We start from the raw sequence: 5,928 nt of genomic DNA on the forward strand, positions 1-5,928 counted from the left end.
TAGCCCTTGAAGAGGTCAAGGCCGTGTGAACAAGTGGTTACAATGTAGTACAGGAAGTTAGAACAGTGACTCCATTGTAGGCAACAGTGGCCGTCATATAAAAGTGTCAAGGATACAGTAGCAGAAGCAAAAAAAAAAAAAAAAAAAAAAAAGCAATTTCTCATAAATACTTCTCCTGCTCATCTTGTCTGATGTTTCCTCTACAACTCCTTAAGGACAGCCCAAGCCAGATTCATTTGCTATCTCTTAAAGATAGTCAGTCTCTGGGAGTTCTGGGGTAGACATGTTCAATAGAGCAGGGTTTGCAGAGATTTGTCACATCTGTCCGCCAAGGGCTCTCCCTGGCAGATGGCAACAGCTGCTTGTGACTGAGTCTAAGAAAGTACAGGAGGAGCCCTGCAAAATGTCCTTTTTATTACACTAATGACTTTTTCCCTAAGAGTGGTTTTTCATTGTATCAGCGCATAATTGTTTTTGCTAATGCATTTGCTCGCATCATACAAAAATCTAATTACTCTATGTAATGAATCATTAACAATTTCTTTAAATTCATTTCAGTGTTTGCATGCTGGTATTCAGTTTATGCTAATAAGCTTAAAATATTCATGCCTTTAAGTCTGAGATTGCAAACTACATTAAAAATTTGTTTTAGTAAATGCGCATTTTAAATCTGCATTTGAGGTGTAAATATTGAGGGTAAACTCTGCAAGGTTTTTCTAGAATATGACCCTCTCATTTTCTATTCCCTTTTAAGCAGTTCTTTTATCTCCTTCACACTCTGTGTTTGCTTAGCTACAACAAAATAACACGTGGTCATGTTTAACGTAAGAACGTTAATCGGCTAGTAATGAAAGAAGATCAGAAATGACTGACACTGAACTCACTCAGGCTGATTTATCCACATTGAGATCCAGCCTTTGATCCATTCACTGAAGTAGATATTAGAAATGAGTACCTTATTATTAGTTTTAATCAAAGAAGGGGGCATCAAGTTTTAAATTCTAGCCATAAAATATGTCACTCTAAACTTAGAGATATTCCCCCTCAGTACTGCTACTGTCTTTATTAAGCATATTGCCATGTGCTAAGTAGCTGTGTACTCTGCTAAGTACTTAATGTTCACCATTTCGTCAGCTCATCCCCCAAAGCCTATGAGGTCAGTCACTATTATTTGCATTTTACAGATGAGAACCAGATTGAGAAAATGAAGCAACTTGCCCATTACACACTGTTGCCCAGTGGTGCTAAACTGGGGCAATTTTGCCTCCTGAGGAACATTTGCAACATCTGAAGACATTTTTCATTGCCACAGCTGGGCAGAGAGCAACTGGCAAGTAGTGAGGAAAAGTCAGGGTTGCCTTGTAGCCCCCTCAGAGCACAAGGTGGCCCCCCCCCAGGAAGGATTTCTGGCCCAACACATCCACAGGGTGTGGCTGGGAAGTCGTCGTGTAGCAGCTGGTATGATGCCCATGGCACGGCTCCTCGAGCTGATTTCTGAGCAGCTGTGGTGGACAGCTGGGATGGACAGCTGTGGTGGCCGGCAGAGTGCAATTGCATCTCATTGTGAGCACATACATGTAGGTGTTGAGCTTTGCTTCTTGGGCTCAGGCTTTCTGTGAAGTACCTGCGCAGGTACAGCCTGGGATTGGGCGGGTGTTCAACTTTTCTGTTCTGCTGTGGGACAGTCCAGAAGGTGTCCTGCGAAAGTCCTTTCTGTGTGTCCAGAGGAACCCAGTGTCAGCTGCCCACAGTGAACCACCTGGTGCAGCAGATGCTGTGGGCCTGTGCTGCCCTCCATGACCTGAGAGCTACACAGGCTGGAACACCCCTGCAAGTCCAGGCTGTATCTGCGGCTTGGCTTTCGAGAGAGCCTTGGGGCAGAAAAACAGATACCACCTCATAAGCTTAAGGGGAGATACTGGGGACTGTATCATCACCATCTGAATTAGCTCATTGAAGTCAGTACTGTATCAGCATACACTGCTTCCTTGATTTACTCTCCACATGCTCGCCTACCTGTCTCCCAAACAGAGTGTCTACTCAAGCCCCAGCCTTAGGTTCTTCTCTCAGATGATGGCATGAAGTGAGTAAGTTGGCTATATTTATATAAGCACAATGAGCTGAACCAAAAGATGAAAGTCAATCTGTTAACTGCCTGCTGCTTACGAAGCCCTTTTCACTCTGAATCCCATAGTCAACTATTTAATATTGCTTTATCAGGACTCTGAAATCTTACCACTTTATTATTTTTGTGCTAGCTGCAAGTATATGTCCTCAGTGATGAGCTTATTTGGGGGAGGGGATAGAAGTTCTTGTAGCCTGTGGGAGGGAGGACCCAGATGACCCATCCTACTGCAAAATGATGCTGAGAGTTTCTGTTGCTTGGAAATCCTCTTAGATTCTTTTAATGTCTTCTTTGCATAGTTGCCGTTCCTTTTAAGCCCGAGACCGAACTTTATTAGTCTTTTCTCTTAATAATATGCCTTACCTTTCTATTTTTATTTCTTCTTTTGAGTTCTTGTACCTATGTTTATAGCAGCACAATTTGTGATAGCCAAATCTTGGAAACAACCAAGATGCCCAACACCTGAGGAATAAATGAAAAAGATGTCATATGTTTATACAATGGAGTATTACTCAGTCTTAATAATATCTGCGTACAATTTGACACTTGATTTGTGAAATTTTTCCTTCTTTAACTTCCAGGATTATATTACATGCACTGCTCCTCTGAGCTCGTTTCACCAGCTCTCTGTTTGCTAATCCCTGGCATCTCTTTCTCTTTCTTATATACCCTCAAATTGGAGAGCAAGACAACACATCCGTCTTTTTTTCAGTACCCGCTCTGGAAGCGCTCGTTCACTTCTGTATGGATGACATCTAAATTTCTGTTTCCAGCTGGGATATTTCCCCAGAGTCCTGGGGTCACTCTTCGCTGCCTCCTTGATTAGCCCATCAGGTTAGTAACAAAGAAGCAACATCTTTGAGTAGCATTTTTTTTCAGCTTAATATGCTCTTTTTTTTAGTACGCTCTTTCTAAAACTAAAATTAAACTCATCTCTGAGTCAAGCTGTTCTCCCTTATCAGTCATATTATGCAATAGCTGGAAAACCTTGAAGGCATCTTTAATTACTTTCTCTTCTTTGTTGCTTTCTGTGTTTAAGGAGGGCATTGTTGATTGCACACACACACACACCATCCCTCCCCCATTCCTCTTTTCTCAAAGGAACTTCAGTCTTGAAGCAGCATCCTGTTCTCTCCCTGCAGCACATACGGTGCAGAAGTCATATCTTCACCCAAGTCCTGAAATGGCACTAGAATGAGCTAAGAATCCCCTTCATCTTGCCTCACAGGCTCAGCAGTTGGGGTACAACCAGTTCTGCTCTCTGAGATTCAAGGGCAGAGTTGTTTGTAATAACAGGGAGAGAAAGAAAGCTCTAGCAAGAGTTTCCACAAGTGGATCTCTCTGCCTGCCCTGCTTTTTCTCAGGCTCTGTGGGTGCCTGCGAAGCACTGAGTTGTCACACTAACAGCTGGACTCAGTACAGCTGAGCTAGGAATCTCAAGGAAACAGAGCTTGAAAACCTGGATGCGGTTTGTCTCAACGCTTCCTCTGGGTCTCCAGCAATGGAGATCAACATAATTCTCTTCGTTGTTTACAATTTCTGTTATTTGCGGCCAATGGCTTTGTGTGAGAAAACATTGTGCCGTGTTATTTTTGAAAGCAGCCTCAGTCTTGCGGTCTTCCCCCTTACAACTGGGATCCCTTTGATTCATCTCCAGTTACTGACAGCCCCCTGGCTAATCTACATGCTCCATTCTCTCCTCTTTCCAGTTCATTTTTCACACTGCTGCCGGGTGATGTTTCCTGAAAGACAATTTTCACGACGCCACTCTACTTCACAAATGCCTACGGTGGTTTCATTTTTATTTTCAGCTTTGAATCCAAACTCCCAGGACTTCTTTCCATATTTGGGTTTCTTTTCATGTATTCAGTACAGCTTCTCTGAGTTCCCCAGTGTACATACTGATAGTCTTTCTTCCTGATGTTCTGTCAACTGAGAAGTTCCTGTATGCAAATGCAGCGTGTACTTTTAGTTTCTGTCCAAATTTTAGCTTCTCCATGCTTCCTGTATTGAGTCTCCTCATTCAGTCTGTGTTGGGGGCATACTATGTGCCAAGGAGTAACAAGGCCAGGGAGCAATAAGGACAAATAGCCACAGTACTTCTTTCCTGTGGGAGCAGGCTGTTGAATGCAATGATTTTCAGAGTTAAAGCAAATTTGTCATGCAAAATTGCACAGGTATCATAAATTTAGCTTTATAGAATTTAATTATTAAGCTAGTGACACTATTCCAATGTATGCAAAACTTGAAAGTGAGGTGTATGGATGAGTATATTGTTCTGCTATCTGGCTTCAAAATTCAATTTATATCTATGTTTTATTCTGGTTACATAGTATTAAGAGAACTATGATTTGTACATGTCCAAATAGATATTTTAGTAACTCTTTTTTGCAATCTCAGGATTCTCTTTAGTAGACAGAAGCAATAAGAAAAGTTTTTTGAGAGTTGCATAAAAATCTTCTTGCACGTCATATATTAACATATCAATGGTATTTAGCATAATAAATTCAGTGTATATACATTGTCTTTTACTTATTTGACATATTTACCATGCACTACATGTGACATCTCACTCAAGATTATATATTCTCAACCTAGGATATTATTCCAGAAAGGAAAATAGTGATTATTAAGGGCAAAAAAATTTTAGATATTGAAATAGTTTGAAATGGTCCTCCAAAGATAAGCATATACACAGTCCATCCCTGGGAGCAATTAGAGAAAAAATGTTGTGTGAAAAACTCGTAGAGGAACAATATGCAAAAAGAATGATGTTTTCACTTAGATACTGGGTAAATGGCAGTGAAGAACAGAGGGATGATGTATCGAAGCTCCATCCTCATGACCCCATCTCTCGCCTCCCAAAGTTGTCTTCAGATACCATCGCACTGGGGTTCAAAGACTCAGCACATAAATTCAAGGGAGACACAACACTCAGGGACAGACAGCCTCATGGGAGGAGGGGCGTGTCCCAGTTGCTTTTCTCTCATTGCTGGGATAAAATACCTGTAATCCAAAATTAAGGTGGAAAACATTTACTTAGCTCACAGTTGTGGAGGTTTCAGTCCATACTTGGCTGGCTCCGGGGCAGAGTGGCACATGGCAAAGGGCACAGAAAAAGCAAAGAGCAAAAGGGCGGAGCGGTAGCTGCAGCAGTTAGAAAGCCTTCTTCCCTTCCTTATGTTGTATTCAGGCTATGTACCTCAGGGCAGGTATATTAACTGATCTGATGTGGCAGATAAGAGTCAAAGATGCCAAAGGGTTTTTGGTACACCTATTATCACTGTTGTTTTTACTGTAGTTTTCAGTATTTTAAGTTGAACAGGGACACACTCAAACATCTAAGATTCCTTGAAATAGCAGAGTGAAAAAATGTTTGGTTTAATGAGTTTCAATTTGAAAATGAATGTCAGGAAGGCTTTTAAAGTTAAATTAAATTTATTCTTATTTGTCACAAAGAAGTTGACTGAGGACAACTGGCATTTAAAAGACAAGGGTAAGGATGTGAACAATCTCGCAATTCATTGGATAGTCCCACCCAAAGGAGAATTCTGTGACAAATTACAACAACACTCTAGCTGAGAAACACTGGTGGAGTTGCGTTCATGTACTTGTTTTTTGAAATCTATTTTTCTACTTGAGGGACTTAGAAAACAGCCTTTAACTGACCATTATTTCATGCGCAATTTCCACCAGCTAAGTTCTGATGGTCCTACTGGCTGTTGTTGTCTCATGTATTTCTTTTGATCTTCTTATACCTAATGGCAGGAAATGTCTTCATTTTGAAAGGTCACTTGCTTTCT

Source organism: Octodon degus, unplaced genomic scaffold (assembly GCF_000260255.1).
Source record: "Octodon degus isolate 3935 unplaced genomic scaffold, OctDeg1.0 scaffold00165, whole genome shotgun sequence".
NCBI lineage: Eukaryota > Metazoa > Chordata > Mammalia > Rodentia > Octodontidae > Octodon > Octodon degus.